The sequence below is a fragment of the Bubalus bubalis genome, chromosome 4 (assembly GCF_019923935.1).
Source record: "Bubalus bubalis isolate 160015118507 breed Murrah chromosome 4, NDDB_SH_1, whole genome shotgun sequence".
In the NCBI taxonomy this organism is placed as follows: domain Eukaryota; kingdom Metazoa; phylum Chordata; class Mammalia; order Artiodactyla; family Bovidae; genus Bubalus; species Bubalus bubalis.
This window is the reverse complement of record NC_059160.1, coordinates 148,709,993-148,727,012: the sequence shown is the minus strand read 5'-3', so window position 1 is coordinate 148,727,012 and position 17,020 is coordinate 148,709,993. Positions and strand designations below refer to the sequence as shown.

At 41.0% G+C, this 17,020-nt stretch overlaps 1 protein-coding gene across 19 annotated transcripts in view; it reads left to right on the top strand.

The window, feature by feature from the left end:
- Nucleotides 1-17,020, top strand: part of USP54 (ubiquitin specific peptidase 54) — a 132,830-nt gene that overhangs the window by 38,724 nt on the left and 77,086 nt on the right. The window contains exon 1 of one of the 19 annotated variants that reach the window (XM_044942244.2): nt 10,409-10,433. The exons of 15 other annotated variants lie outside the window; for them this stretch is intronic. The gene's annotated coding sequence lies outside the window, so the exon portion shown is untranslated. Of the gene's footprint in view, nt 1-10,408; nt 10,434-11,029; nt 11,269-12,911; nt 13,060-15,472; nt 15,528-17,020 lie in introns of those variants that run through there. 3 more of the 19 variants (XM_025284721.3, XM_025284720.3, XM_044942243.2) reach the window with 3 other exon arrangements.

The following is a 17,020-nucleotide window of genomic DNA, read 5'->3' as shown; positions in this document are numbered from 1 at the left end:
CCAGCCTCCCTCTATTTCCCAGAGGTCTGTCTGAGATCATGTGACTCAAAGCCCCAACCTTCTAACCACACAGTACTTGGGTTTTCCAGTACTGCCAGTCCCTATCCTGAAACTATCAAGGGGCCCACTATGAATCACCTGGTTAGTATTAATTCAGTGTGACTGGAAGGGCCCAACATGAATAACAGAGGTACTCGTATCATTTGAGAAATTCTGAAGGTTTAGAAGCTTCCCTGTCAAGAACCAGAGACAAAAATTAGATTCTTATTATACAACTGTATTAAAACCTAGTTCAGATATTACTTTCCAAGGTCATAGTTCTTTTTTTCTCTCATTAGACAGTGATCATTTAGAAGGTCCTCTGATTTTAGTCATATTTGCATTTCTAACATTAGCACTATATCTGGCTTGGAATTTTCCAGGCCAGAATACTGGAGTGGGTAGCCTTTCCCTTCTCCAGGGGATCTTCCCAACCCAGGGATTGAACCTAGGTCTCCTGAATTGCAGGTGGATTCTTTACCAGCTGAGCTACAAGTGAAGCCCATGAATATTGGAGTTGGTAGCCTATCTCTTCTCCAGGGGATCTTCTCGACCCAGGAATTGAAGCGGGGTCTCCTGCATTGCAGGCTGATTCTTTACCAACTGAGCTATGAGGGAAGCCTATAATAGATGCTCAGTAAGTAATTTAATGAACTAAAATATTTAAGAAATAACTTATGGGTAGATGGGAGGTTCAAAATTTCTTTGTAGAGTTGCTTTGAGATCAAATAGTCTTCATTTCTTTTTGCTTCATTCATCTTCATTTGCTGTTATTTAAATATTTTATGGTTTTATGTAGATATCAAATTTACATGATAAATAAAAAGGAAATTTCTCTTTTTAAAGTAAATTCATCAGGGACTTCTCTGGTGGTCCAGTGGTTAAGACTGCATGCTTCTAATGCAGGGGGCAGTGGTTTGATCCCTGTTTGGGGAATTAAAATCCCACATGCCATGTGGCCAAAAATAAATAAATAAATATTTTTAAAAAGAAACAAAAATGAAATTAAAAAAAATAAATTCAGCAGTTCTTTAGATAGCAACCTTTTCTTTTCTTTAATTGAAGTATAGTTGACTTACAATGTTGTTAATTTCTACTGTACAACAAAGTGATTCAGTTATGTATATACTTAAAAAATTCTTTTCCATTATGGTTTATCTCAGGATATTGAATATAGTTCCCTGTGCTATACAGTAGGACCTTATTATCTGTCCTATGTGTAATAACTTGCATCTGCTAACCCAAACTCCCAGTTCATTCTTCTACCACCCTCCACCCCCTTGCCAACCACAGTCTGTTCTCTGTGTCTGTGAGCCCCATTTTATAGGATGGGTTCATTTGTGTCGTATTTTATTTTACTTGTATATTTTTAAAAATTGAGCTTTCCTGGAATTCTTCCTTCCTTCATTTCTGGCTGCATTGGGTCTTAGTTGCAGTATGCAGGATCTTTGTTGCTGCACCCAGGATCTTTTGTTGCATTTCACAGTTTTCTAATTGTGGGCTCATGGAGGCTAAGTTGCCCCACAGTGTGAGGGTTCTTAGTTCCCCAACGAGGGATTTAACCCTCGCCCCCTGGTTGGAAACACAGTGTCTTAACCACTGGACCACCAGAGAAGTCCCTTCCTTGATTTCTTTAGTGATTCATGGGTTTTTTGGGCTTCCCAGGTGGCTCAGCGGAGAAGGCAATGGCACCCCACTCCAGTACTCTTGCTTGGAAAATCCCATGGACGGAGGAGCCTGCTAGGCTGCAATCCATGGGGTCGCTAAGAGTCGGACACGACTGAGCGACTTCACTTTCACTTTTCACTTTCATGCATTGGAGAAGGAAATGGCAACCCACTCCAGTGTTCTTGCCTGGAGAATCCCAAGGACGGGGGAGCCTGGTGGGCTGCCGTCTATGGGGTTGCACAGAGTCGGACACGACTGAAGTGACTTAGCATAGCATAGCATAGGTGGCTCAGAGGTAAAGAGACTGCCTTCCAACACATGAGACTTGAGTTTGATCCTTGGGTTGGGAAAATTCCAACCCAGGAGAAGGAAATGGCAACACACTCCAGTATTCTTGCCTGGGAATTCTCATGGACAGAGGAGTCTATTGTTTAGCCTCCACATGTTTGTATGTGTTTGTATTGTTTATCTCTGCTCCATTTAGTTCCTTTTCTGAGGTTTTATCTTGTTCCTTGTTGAGAACATATTCCTCTGTCTTCTTATTTTGCCTAATTCTCTGTTTATTTCTGTTATTAGGTAGGTTGTTTAAGTTTCCTGACCTTGGAGAAATGACCTTATATAGAGACTTCCTATGAGGCCCAGCAGCAAACTCCTCTCTGGTCACTGGGCTGTATGCCCGAGGGGTATCCCCTGTGTGGGCTGCATGGGGCCATTGTATAGTTGTGGTTGGCTGATTACTGTAGCCAGTAGGTGGTCTGGCTGCAGGCACATTTGGCTGCCAGCCCAGTGGTGGACAGGACTGAGTCCTGGCATGGCTGGCTGCATGGTCCAGGGTTCCCTTGTTTGGTGCTGGCCTGCTGGTATGGGCAGGGCTGTGTCTTGGAATGACTGGCTGTGTGGCTCAGGGTGTCCCAGTGCTGCTTTTGGCTCGCTGGTGGGCGAGGCTGGGTTCTGGGGCTGGTGTCAGTCTGCTGGGGGGTAAGTAAGCCTCCAATGCTAAAGGATAGTGAAGTGAAGTGAAAGTTGCTCAGTTGTGTCCGACTCTTTGCAACCCCACGGACTATACAGTCCATGGAATTCTCCAGGCCAAAATACTGGAGTGGGTATCCTTTCCCTTCTTCAGAGGATCTTCCCAACCCAGGGATCGAACCCAGGTCTCTGCATTGCAGGAGGCTTCTTTACCAGTTGAGTTGTAAGGGAAGCTCAAGAATACTGGAGTGGATAGCCTATCCCTTCTCCAGCAGACTTCTCAACCCAGAAATTGAACCGGGGTCTCCTGCATTGCAGGTGGATTCTTTACCAATTGAGCTATCAGGGAAGCCCAAGGATAGAGGGAGGACTCCAAAATGATAATTGTTAACACTAGTATCCTTGTGGTAGAACAAACTCCAAAAAAAATGGCTATTGCCAGTGTATGTGTTTCCAGGATGAGCTCCAGTTATCTTCCTACCTCTGCAGAAGGCTCTCCAGGATCAGCAAGTTGTCTGACCCAGGCTTGTTTCAAATTACTGCCCCTGTACTGGAATTCAGAGCATGTGAGATTTTTTTGCTTGTCAAGAGTAGAATCTCTGTTTCTACAGCCTCTGGCTCTTTCCTTTGCAAGCTCCTCTAGTCCTCACAGCCAGATGTTCTGGGAACTCATCTTCCTGGTGCAGGACCCCAACTGAGGAGCCCAATGTGGGGCTCAGAACTCTCATTCCTTAGGGAAAGCCTCTGCAACTGTGATATCCTCCAGTTTGTGTGTTGCCCACCGGAGAGAGTGTCTTTACTGCATCTCTGTGCCTTCTGCCCTTCTGCTGTGGTTCCTTAGTTATACTTTTAGTTACGGAAGATATTTCAGGTCATTCTCATTGATACTCTGTAAATTGTTGTAATTTTGATATGCTTGTGGGAGAAGGGGGCTTCGCTGATAGCTCAGTTGGTAAAGAATCCACCTGCAATGCAGGAGACCTGGGTTTGATCCCTAGGTTGGGAAGATCCCCTGGAGGAGGGAAGGGCTACCCACTTCAGTATTCTGGTGGGAGACCGTGAGCTCAGGGTCTCCCTGCTTCAGCATCACACCTCCATACTGTACTCTTTGGAGTACAGTTTTTTTCTTTTTAAAATTTCTTTTTTCTTTTTTTTTTTCCCTAGTCTCAGTATGTGAGGTCTTAGTTCCCTGACAAGGGATTGAACCCAGGCCCTCAACAGTAAAAACGTGGAGTTCTAACCACTGGACCACCAGGAATTCCCCAGGAGTACTTTTCTTTATATCAGTGTGGACTCATAGGTATTTATTTTATACTTTGGGTTACTCCAGTACTAATTTTTTTCCCCCTCATATTGTTTCAGATTTGGCCATTGGAAACTCCTTTGTTTGTCTCCTGTGTACCTTTGACATACCTCTGTCAATTTAGGTTTTTGTTTTCTTTTTGTCTTCAGCATTTCCTTACTTTTGTACATTACTGGATGCTCCAGGCACATCTCATGTGTTTCCTCTTCCAGGCCTAAAATCAGCCATTTCTCCAAGGAACCTTGGATTCTTTTATTGGAGAATGGTTTTTGAAACCAAGGTATCCAGTCTGTAGGACTTCCCTGGTGGTCCAGTGGTTAAGGCTCTGAGCTTCCACTGCAGGGAGCATTGGTTTGGTTCCTGGTTGGGGAACCAAGATCCCACATCCTGCCCATGGTGTGGCCAAAAAGTTAAGAAGAAAAAAACAACAACTAAGGTGTAGATGTGCTTGTTGCAACTGTGATGTCATTGGTTCCAGGCATTCTCAGCTGATAGAGCGAATAAATATATGGGTATATGTGCTTGTGCTCAGTCGAGTTTGATTCTTTGCGACCTCCTGGACTATACCCCACGAGGCTTCTCTGTCCATGGAATTTTCCAGGCAAGAATACTGGAGTGGGTTGCCATTTCCTACTCCAGGGGATGTTCCCAGCCTAGGGGTTCAACTCTTGTCTCTTGTGTCTCCTGCATTGGCAGGTGGATTCTTTTACTGGGAAGCCCATATGGGTGTATACATATATACGTATCTATAAATATTTCTAGATGTAACCATCTATATTTTATTTAAAAAGTTTTTTGGCCATGCCACTCGGCACATGGGATCTTAGTTCCCCTACCAGGGATCAAACCCCATCCTCTGTGCTTTGGAAGCACAGAATCTTAGCCACTGGATTGTCAGGGGAGTCCCCCATCTGTGTCTTTAATAAGCTAATCACAAGCTCATTCTTCAACTCTAATCCATTACCACATGGATAATTTTAGCTTTTTCCCTCTTATCTGTATCTTCCCATTCCAAAAGTAGGAAACCTTCCACCATCTTCCATTCATTTACTTAATTATTCAACTCCAGTATACATGTGTCTTCGGAATTGTTAACCTGTACGTTTGTGGGAATGTATTCTACTAGCTGGAATGTAGTGCTAATACACAGTTCCTTATACCCTAGGCTTACATACTCTAGTCATTTCCAGGGTTAAGTCAGTACTTTTATCCACTCCCCCCTTCAGTGAGATTGTTTAATATGTTTGTATCATTTTATTATGCAAAATTTTGAACATATATAGAAGTAAGGAGAAGAGTGTTGAGTCTACCTTGTACCCATCACCAGCTTTGTGGACTATTAAGTACATGGTCAGTTGTGGTTTTGTTTATTCTTCCCCTGCTTCTCCCAAGACAACCTATAATTATTTTGAAGTAAATTCCATACATATTATTTCATCTGTAAATATTTCTAAATGAGACTTACTATAATTTAACCAATCCCCTAATGACAGACCTTTAGTTTTTATTTATTACAAACAGTGTAACTATAATATATTTTTATATTATCTTTGCAAACTATAGGACAAGTTTTTAGAATTTGAATTGCTGAAACAAAGGGTATAAGCATTTTAAATTGAGAAATACCACCAAATTAATTTTATTTCTGCCAGGAGTGAATGAGAATTTATCCCTCTCCTCACTCTCACTTGGATTCACCCATTTCTATTTAAATGTTTGGCATTGTGAGATACGAAAGGTGATAGTATTTTTATTTTGCATTTCCTTAATTATGAATCCTGGAGAAGGAAATGGCAACCCACTCCAGTATTCTTGCCTGGAGAATCCCACGGATGGAGGAGCCTGGTAGGCTACAGTCCACAGGGTCGCAAAGAGGCGGACATGACTGGGTGACCTCACTTTCTAATTATGAATGAGATAGGACATTTTCCCTATCTTTATTGATCATCTACTTTTTTTCCTGTCAACTGGACATTTAAACTCTTTGTTTAAGGAAAGAAAATAAATTGGTATGAAGGATTTTATCCTTTCTCAAAACGTTAATACTATGCTGTCATGTTTCCCCTTTCCCCGTCATAGTTCAGATCACTGATTCAGGAGTGGTGCATAAGTCTCTTTAATGAAGGTAAATACTTGCCCATTTTCCCCCTTTCCTCTGTCCCCCTTTTCACTTACCAAAAGTTCATTAATTGTTTGCTTTCTTTGCACCCTGAGCACAGTCAAAATTGTTTATCAAACAGATGATTTTAAGTCAGCTTTTGAGTGAGTATTCTGGGAAGATTTGCCCAAAAAGCAACAGGAAGGATTTCTACAGATGTGTAGGGGAATGTTTGTAGTTGTTTAGCAAAGGGTGTCGGAGAAGGCAATGGCACCCCACTCCAGTACTCTTGCCTGGAAAATCCCATGGACGGAGGAGCCTGGTAGGCTGCAGTCCATGGGGTCGCAAGGAGTCGGACACAACTGAGCGACTTCACTTTCACTTTTCACTTTCATGCATTGGAGAAGGAAATGGCAACCCACTCCAGTGTTCTTGCCTGGAGAATCCCAGGGACGGGAGCCTGGTGGGCTGCCATCCATGGGGTCGCAGAGTCGGACACGACTGAAGCGACTTAGCAGCAGCAGCAGCAGCAGCGGCAGCAGCAAAGGGTATGTCCAGCAAGTGTCATTTCGGGCTGCTTCTTCATCTGTTCTGTCTTTCTACCCAGACATAAAATTTGTACTCTGACTTTTGTGGATGTACCATTTCAGTGGCATTTTCAGCCTTATTTTTGTCAAAGTGAGTTATCTTGTCCATTCACTTTGAACATTTCTATTATCAGTAGTATTACTGTTGACTTCTTGGTTAGAGAAATGATTATTGCATCCTGTCCTGAATTAAATGACAGTGTCAGAGACTAAGAATGCCTTGATAGCCTGATTTTCGTGCTTATGTATACTTTAAAAACAGCTATTCAAAATGTCATACACACAGAAGTTGTTTGCCAAGCATTTGAAGCCCATTTACTTTTACCAGGTGACAGCTGCTGTTGTTTATGGGAACCTAATTTAAACCACAGACGTGAAACAAAGAGTGCCCTTGTTTTGCAAAGAGGAAAACTGTGATTAAAAAAAATAACAAAAAACAATAAAAATTTGTTGACATATAATTCACATAACACACAATTTAAAGTTTTATAATTCAGTGGTTTTTAGTATTTTTAGAATTGAACAACCATCACCACAGTCAATTTTAGAACATTTTGTCACCTCCAAAAGAAATTGTTTATCTCTTAGCAGTCACTTTCTATTTCTTTCACACCTCCTCTCAGCCCTAGGCAACCACTAATCTACTTTCTATCTCTGTAATTTGCCTATTATGGGTGTTTCATATAATTGGGATCATACAACAGGAGATCCTTATTAGTGGCCTTTTCACTTACTGTTTTCAATATTTACATGTGGTAGCATGTGTTAATACTTCATTCATATAATGACTGAATACTATTCTGTGCAGTGAATATGTCACATTTATTTATCCATTCATCTGTTGATGTGTGTTTTGTTTTTTTCTGAAACTGTTGCCATTCCCCTCTCCAGGGGATCTTCCTGACCCAGGGATCAAACCCATGTCTCTTGAGTCTCCTGCATTGGCAGGTGGGTTCTTAACCAGCTGAGCCACCAGGGAAGCCCAATGAGTGGGAGGAGTATTCCACTTATTTTGGAGAAGGAGCAAAGATTAACAGGAATTGGGCTATTGCCTACTTTTTGATCTTTGATGGCTGGCCGCAGCATTGTTGTGGTACTGGTGGGTGTGTCGCTTAGCTCGCTGCTGTGGTACAATGAGTGTATACTGAGGCTCAAGCTTTAGTGGAAGTTGACTGGTTCACCATCTTGGACCTGTTTGGCTCTAATAAGTTTTTGTTGTGTCCTCAGGCTATGTCATTCTCTTAAAGGTTGTGCCCTGCCCCCTTCCCTCCTGTTTCACCACCAGGAAGAAACTTAAGTCAGACCAAATATGGGCCAAACAAGATTGTCCAGCGACAACCCCCAAACTAATAGCCCTCTTAGCATAAAACCTAAGACAGTGAGCCATGTGGTAGAGCAGTTCTACCCTCCTGCTCTCCACCCCAGCGCCCCTTCCCAATAAAGTCTTTTGCTTTGTCAGTACATGTGTCTCCTCGGACAATTCGTTTTCAAGCCTTTGGAAGGGGTCTCCCGGCAACATCTTGACCTAGTAATCATGCCACAAAAACACTCCTACAAGCAATTTGGCACTCATCTAGCACAAAGCTGTAGTTACTTAATTTATTTTTAGTTGAGAGGGCCAGTGGTTGACACAGGGTTCTCTTTATGAGATAGAATCTCCTATGCAGTCTAATCTCCTCCTATGAAAAGGAAATAAGAAAAGTCCAAAAATAACTTTTACAAGGTAGAATGTGAGTACACAGGAGAGTTTTGCGTGGAATATTTTCTGAGGGGCTTCAAAAAAGATTACAGTCCATTAATGTGAGTTTGCCTGTGGATCCACCTCCCTTACTTGACTGAGATGAGAAGTCATGGTATTTAGTTACATTGTAACCAGGGTTGAAGCTCTGTAACTCTGCCCCAGTACTCTAGTTTTATTTGATTAATTCCATGAATTAGGAATGAATATGTCAACTTAAAAATATTCACAACCTAAAGGTTGAGAGTTATATTTTATTTGGTGGAAATTTTTAGGGCCTAAGTCCAAGAGGCAGCATCTCAAGTAACTCTGAGAGATCACTTGGAGATGAGGGAAGGAGCCAGGTTATATAGAAGTTTTTCAACAAAGGGCAGGTAGTCTGAACATCAAAAAATTGTTGTTAATTCAAGAAAGCCAGATATCCCAAGTTAAGGAATTTAGTGCTTTTCTGTGTATGGGAAGATGGAAGAATCTGGGCTCACTGTAATCATCCCTTGCTTATGTAACTCACTTATCTGGAGCTGGGCTTCTTTGGTTGTTCAGGTGGTAAAGAATCTGCCTGCAATGCAGGAGACCTCAGGTTCAATCCCTGAATTGGGAAGATTCCCTGACAAAATGGCAACCACTCCGGTATTCTTGCCTGGGAAATCCCATGGACAGAGGAACCCAGTGGGCTACAGTCCATGGGTTGCAAGGAGCTGGACACAACTTAGCAACTAATGCTTATCTGAGGCCAGTATCCTGTGTTTTTCTATCCTGAGCTTCTTTTCCTCAGGGCTCATCATAGGAAGTAGTTGTAGTCTGATGGCTGCAGGTACACGCACATACATACTGCTGCTGCTGCTGCTAAGTCATTTTAGTCGTGTCCGACTCTGCGACCCCATAGACGGCAGGCCCCCAGGCTTCGCCGTCCCTGGGACTCTCCAGGCAAGAACACTGGAGTGGGTTGCCATTTCCTTCTCCAATGCGTGAAAGTGAAAAGTGAAAGTGAAAAGTGAAAGTGAAGTCTCTCAGTCATGCCCGACTCTTCGCGACCCCATGGACTGCAGCCCACCAGGCTCCTCCGTCCATGGGATTTTCCAGGCAAGAGTACTGGAGTGGGGTGCCATTGCCTTCTCCAACACACACACACACACACACACACACACACACACACACACAACACACACACGTATATAAATGAAAGTGAAAGTGTTAGTCACTCAGTTGTGTCTGACTCTTTATAACCCCAAGGACTGTAGTCTGCCAGGCTTCTCTGTCGATGGAATTCTCCTGGCAAGAATATTGGAGTGGGTAGCCATTCCCTTCTCCAGGGATCTTCCTGAACCAGGGATTGATTCCAGGTTGTCTGAGCTATGAGGAAAAACATATATATATGTGTGTGTGTGTATACACACACACACACACACACACACACACAGGAGGGCTGCGATTGCTGATGACTATGATATCCTTGTTTATTGATATGGCAGGAAATATTCCATTTCTGGAATATATAACCATCTCTTAAGGACTTGATTGGAGAGTTTGACCCTAATATTTGTACATTCTTTTTTGTATTTAGCACTGATCGTAGAAATTTTGTGCCTCACATTTTGAAATGACACTAACATCCCCATCTTCCACCAAGCACGAGGAGACCTGAATTAGAATGCTAATGATGAGCAAAAGAAAAGCAATAGTATCTTTTTTTTTTTTTAATTTGGGCCCTTTCCTTGTTACAGAAGGACTACTTTAGTATATTGTTAAAATATAAGAGCTTAATTAGTTTTGGGCAGTGCCTGCATTTGTTTAGTTTTACCAATAAATCTTAATTAAATCTTTAAAGAAATCAACTCATACATATTATCTCAACCTGTGGAAATAGAGCAGACCTTCCTTCCTATTTGACGAGGGTTCTGCTGGTGAGTTTTTTCATCTGTATGCTTATAAAACAACTCCTTTCAGTAAAACTGGTTTATAACAGGGAGTAAGTAGTACATAGAAGGGTGTGTGTTGGTCCTCCGGGGCCTTTGTGCCCTGCCTGCAAATGTAAGTTCTGGGTGGACTGATCACATGTTTGGGGGTAGGACTCTGCCTGCTGATTGTTCTTGATGATATAATTTGTTTGGCCTCTTCCCTGAGAGAAGAAGGGAAGATCTTTCACTGTCTTTACTTTTCAGGTTGGGACCCTTTGAGATTTCAAGCTTTAGAAAAATTATTCTTGAATCTAACGGCTCGGTTCACGCAAAAATTTTCTTTAAGAATATCTTTTTTTAAGGGAGTTGAAATAGTTTTGCCTCTTAAAATGATCTAATTCAATTTAAGTCTAGATCGTCTTAGAATTGTGAATTAAGGATTTAAATAATCACAGTGTTACATGTCTTCTGGTGCTCCTTTTGACTGTTAGTGCAAAGGACTGTGCTCGCCCTCCATTGAAAGCAGCTGCCACTCTGCAGACCTTATTGTTATACTGCTGACCTTTGTCATCAGGAATGCCCCTGGAGGAAACCGACTCCTAAATGTTTTTCTTAAGCCTCTATGAAGTTTGTGATATGTCCTTTCAAGTTGCTTTTGGTTAGTTTCTTAAGTTTACTTTGTGTTTAGTTGGAAGCTCCATCTTTTTAGCTTTATTATGAGTTATCAGTGCTGAGCTCCTGGTAGGTGGTAAAAAGAAGTGTCCTTCCCCTGTTACCCTGTTCTGTGGGAAGCCTTTGTGGCTTAGAATCACAGTTTTCCATTGTTGTTAGCTGCGTCTCCTCCCTCCGTACCCTTCCCTCCCCAGAACTCCAGCTCTTCCCTTGCCCCTCCCCATTCCTGTATCTCTAGTCCCACAAATGCCCTTGATTGCTGAAGGCCTTTTGCTGGGAGTTGAGTCTGCTCTCTGGTGAGTGTGTGTTTGTGGTAAAATGGGATGGATGGAGGGATGTAGGGAACTGATCAGTCTTTGTGAAGTGTTGCTTTTAACAGCAAAAGTTTAAACTTTGAAATTGAGGTTATAGGACTCTTAACTTTCAGAAGGCTTCTTTAATGCTGACTGTTGTTTCTGTTCTTCCCTCCTCTGATTCAATTATTAAGGCTTTAGAAAATTGATTTTTATTATTGGTTTAAAAACCCACTCTCATAGATTTTCTTGAGCTTATAGAATTAAAGATAAGGGATGTGGATTTAAATTTCCTTCAGACAGAAGATTATTTGTGATTTCTTTATATTTATTTTCAGTATTAACATATTGATAAAAGTAATAACAGAGAAAAGACCGTATTTTGTGGCTAAACTGAAAAGTAGCACTTATTTCAAGAACTGGAATGATTCTTTTTTCCTCTCAGCAGAATGTTGGCAAAATTCACTAAGATTTTGGCAATATATTGTCAGTTCTGGGAAATGGTTTGCTGAGTACTTGAGGATAACAGATGCTTCTGGGAATTATTTTTGGGAAGTTAGATTTGTTCATTAGCACCTTCTCTCTTGAGATGTGAGATCTATAATCTTTTTGTAAGTAAAATATTTAATATTTTGGCACTCAGCTTAAGGCAAATATCATTTTCATAATGGGCTTTCTATTTCCTTGGGTTATACATTTTGATTCTCAACTAAAAAACATTGTATGTGTGTGTGTGTGTGTGTGTGTGTGTGTGTGTGTGTGTATTGGCACTGAATGGATGATCCTATGGTATTTTAAACAGTTATAAAGTTGTAAACCTTGGGTTCTTCAGAAGTACTGCTAATTATTGTTTTTGTATGGAAGACGATATAAAGGAAAACTTATTTGTGGGATTTCATTGAAGTTCAATTGAGTCACTTATTCAAGTGATAGGTGCACTTGTATAATAATGAATTCCTAAGCTCCTACTGTGTGACAAGTGCTAGTTCCTATGGTAAGTGCTTTGCATTTACTTCTAATTTCCAGTACAACCTTGTTAAGTAGGTAGTATTATCCCCCTGGGAAAGAGTTGTGCACGAGTGGAACTTGGGTTTTACTTTTCTGGAAAATGAGGGAAATAATGCCTACTTGGTAGATTAATCATGAGAATTAAAGGTTGTACCATTTGTCTTGTGGCTAGCACAGAGTTGGTGTTCACTAAGTGATGGCTTCCCAAGTGGCACTCTTGGTCAAGAACCATCTGTCAATGCAGGGGACACAAGAGATGGGGGTTTGATCCTTGTGCTTGGAAGATCCCCTGGAGGAGGAAATGGCAACCCACTCCAGTGTCCTTGCCTGGAAAATTCCATGGTCAGAGGAGCCTGACAGGCTACAGTTCATGGGGTCGCAGAGAGTGGGACACAACTGGGGAACGGGGCACATGGCACGAGTGGTGGCTGCTATTATTATAATCTTACAGCCGGAGGAGTTGCCGAAGGTCTCTCAGTTGTCAGTGGTAGAAGTAAGATCTGAACTGGCTTAAAACCGGGAGTCTGGTAGCATGTTTTTGCTTGAGTATTGTGAAGGCTTCTAGAGTGAACTTGAGTGGATTCCTGCCCATCCCTCCACTCCTTCTTTCCTTGGTGTCCTCTGTCACCTTCCCAGTCATGTGCTTAGTGTCTCACACTGGAGTTGCCTGTGCCATTCAGTGCCAGTGTTCTCCCAGCAGAAGTGAGTCAAGTCAGTGCAGTCAGTGGCTTTTGATAGAGCCATCGTGCTTTCATTATTGTTTGTGCTGAAATAATTCGGGTAATGGTAAGTTTATAATGATTCATAAATAGTGAATGGTTGTAACTGAGCATTTAAGTTAAAGAAAAAACCTCAGTGGTTTAAAAAATTAGGAAAAAACTTTGATTCTAAGATACTGAGCTAAAGGATAGTATAAGGCAACTTTATTTAATGCATAGTTATCATTTTGCTGTCTTGGTGCCTATAATTGCTGTTGATTCTCTTTCCTTTATCTGCCATTGTTACTAGTTTGGATATTAGCTGCATATGAGTAGAATGTTGTGTTTCTCCTACTGGCTATTAGGTAAAGTATCTTTCTTCCATAGACCTTTGGGAAACAGAAGGTACGATTTAGGTATGATATGATTTAGGTAGATTCAGGGAAGAAATAAAGAGGTGACTGATCATGCTTATAACTGAGTTCTCTCTAAATTGAAAAATGTGTTTAAAAAAACTTAGTTTCTTCATTTATTTATTTAACAATCGTTGAACATTTGTTGAAGGTAAGGCAATGTAACATTCTACTTTGTGTTCTAATAAAGTACTTATGTATTGGGTAAGCACTGAATAACAAAGTTCCTGAGACAGAGTAAGTCCCAGTTGGTGGGGAACAGTATTTAGAAAATCTTTTGGGAAATGAACTAATTATAAATGACTACTCCTTTCTAATAGGGTGTGACTGTCATTAGTCATCATTACTATAACTTACCAGCTGAGTGGCTTCTTCAAACAGGTTTGTTGAGTGGAGTGGATTTCTAGTATTAGGAAGTACTGGGAAGATGAATCCGGGGCAAGGATAATACAGATGACTCTTGGACAACAGGGGATGGAACTTCATGGTCCACTTATATGCAGACTTTCTTCAATAAATGTACATATTCCTTATTGAGTAAAATGCTGGGCATATATGGAGAACAAATCTTCTATTCTGTTTTAAGGGGAACAGTGATACTTGAGGTTGGAAATACATGGGTTAAGACTGTGGAAGACCATTTAAGTCCTAGGAGTTTTGACTATAAGTATTTTGTCACTGAAGTTCTTTGAGCTAAATCTTGATAGTGATTGTTCAGTTGCTTGGTCGTGTCCGACTCTATGACCCCTGTGACTCTATGAACTGCAGCACTGCGGGCTTCCCTGTCCTTCACTGTCTCTCAGAGTTTGCTCAAACCCATGTCCATCGAGTAGGTGATGCCATCCAGCCATCTCATCCACTGTCGTCCTCCTCCTGCCTTCAATCTTTCCCAACATCAGGGTCTTTTCCAATGAGTTGGCTCTTCACATCAGGTGGCTAAAATATTGGAGCTTCAACTTTAGCATCAGTCCTTCCAATGATTATTCAGGACTGATTTCCTTTAGGATTGACTGGTTTGATCTCTTTGCTGTCCAAGGGACTCTCAAGAGTCTAACACTACAGTTTGAAAGTATCAATTCCTTGGCACTCAGCCTTCTTTATGGTCCAACTCTCACATCCATACACGGCTACTAGAAAAACCAATAGTTGAATTGTATTGAGAATGCATTATTTTTAGAATACATTTTCCTTCATTTTGATATGGCTTTCTGTTTGTGCTATCAATTATAATTTAATCTCATAGAATTTTTATAGTAAGTGTATGTGTGTCTGTGTTTGTGTGTATAAGAGAGAGAGGGAAAAGGAAAGAGAGAGAATTGGTACGGGGATGCAGTTTTCATAATCATAGCTACTACTTATGGAACTTCTATTTTGTATCTGGCCCTGAATATTAGAATTTTGTTACAGTACTCTCAATAAATCACATTTATTACAGGTGGTAAATGACCTGAACGTGATGGAGCAGGATTGGAACGTAGATTCATCTTATTCTTCTTTATGATAATTATCATCAAAACATTTATGGCTCATTTACGAAGTCCTAGATACTGGGCTAATTTTACACACACGCACACATACACACTATTTCATTTAATCCTTGTAAGAGTTCTATGGGAGACATGTTATTTTTTCATCCCACCTCATTATCGGAGACTTCAATAATTGATTCAGTAAGTTGGTCAAGATGACACAGATGTTAGGTGATAGAATCCAAAACTGTTCTGCCCTCTGAACTCTAGCTCCCAAACTTTTAGAATTCACATTTTATTCTCTTAGAATGGTACCTCCTGGATCTCCACTATGAGCATGGTGTTTCCTGAGGTTATGTAATGCAGTTGCTCCTGTAGAGGCTGTGCTTTTAGCCACTGAGTTCTTTCTACTGTCTTGCTGCCTCTCTTATGTTCATTTGTGCTCAGTTGCTTCAGTCATGTCCGACTTTTTGCGACCCCATGGACTGTAGTCTACCAGGCTCCTCTGTCCATGGGATTCTCCAGACAAGAATACTGGAGTGGGTTGCCATGCCCTCCTCCAGGGGATCTTCCCAACCCAGGGATCGAACCCTTGTCCCCTGTGTCTCCTGCATTGCAGGTGGATTCTTCATCCCCTGGCCTCCTGGAAAGCCCACTGCCTCCCGTACAAGTTGGTAAGTTATCCATATAGCTCTGGATCTTTGTAAGGAGGGGCTGAGCAGCATACAACTGTCATTTCTTAGTTATTTAGTTCGTCATTTATAACAAAGTGAAACTTGCCTTGGTTTTTTTTCTCCAGCTGGTTTTGGACAGATTTGTGGTAAATGACAGTTTTCCAAGTTCTCACAAAAGAAAAAAATAAAGCTTTCTGTCTTTTATCAGCATAGAGTTTTTCTTGTACATGATGTAATAATTTGAGGCTGCCAAAGTCCAACCCACAGGAAATTGTTTGAGTTGGGTAGCAGTATTCACTGGGGAGTTTGCAATAATCAGCCCATAAATCAACAAATAGTGTAGCCTTTTTTTTAATGCTTGTAGATGCTATCTGTGTTTATTTTTAAGCTTGAATCAAAACAAATATTGATTCACTTATATAGTCTTCTTAGAAAAAAATGTCTGCAATATCTCAAGCTAGATATGGAGATTTGGGGGACTCATTTAAGGAGAGTCAGAGTCTATCAGAATGTTGGAACTGATTGTTCTAGGTCCTTATCCCTTCAAACAGAAAGTTTCCTCTTTAAATAAACTTTCAGTGATTCAGTGCCTGTTATATTCAACTTCTCTGTGGAATGAAAGATACCCTTAAGGAATATATGAGGTAGTCCCTGTATACAAGTAACTGTAATACGGGAGAGGATGGGAATGCTCATCTTGGAGTGGAGGATGAGTGAGGGGCACTTAATAGGGGCTCAGATATCTGATCAATTGGTCCAGCTATATCTTCTACAAATTCATTTGTGAATGAGTGAGTAGAAGATGTAACTGGAAAATGGTGGTGAGGTCTAATGACTCTTAAACTTTGTGTAAGTGCCAGACATATTTAATTCAATTTTATAAGTTAGTAGTTAATTTTACTAGCAGAATATGTGAATATAAAAACGTGAAAAAGAAAATAAAAACATGCAATAAGAAAAACACAATCATGAACATGAGTCGGTAACAAAAACTGTCAAAGTAGGTCCTGCTGCTGGCTTTGGTTTTCTTCAAGTTTACTGTTTGTTCATGTTTTTGCCCTGAGAGTGGAATAAGTGGACAGGAAAAAATCATGGGAGAGAAACTTGTGAAAACTCCATCCATTAATTTCTCCCCTTGTGAATTATGAAAATGCCATTTTTTATTTTTTAAAGTACCATTTTTCTCTAGCCAAAAGAATCCTCATCACTAGAAGCCATTGAAAAGGGGAATGGCATGGTATTTTAGGAGACCTCTGGTGGTCTCATATGCAGCAATGGAGGTCTGGCAATGAGTCAGTAATGTGGTGTAGTAGCCCAGTGGGGAGAGGATCTGAACATAGCAGCAGTAGCAATGAGACTGGAATGAAAAGAAATCGAAATCGAAATCTAGCCTCCTGTTTTTAGATAGGCAGTAGTTACCAATTATTAAATAGCTTTCATATTGTTAGGATCTTAGGTGTCTCAATGATTGGTTACCTCTGGTCCAGAGCCCT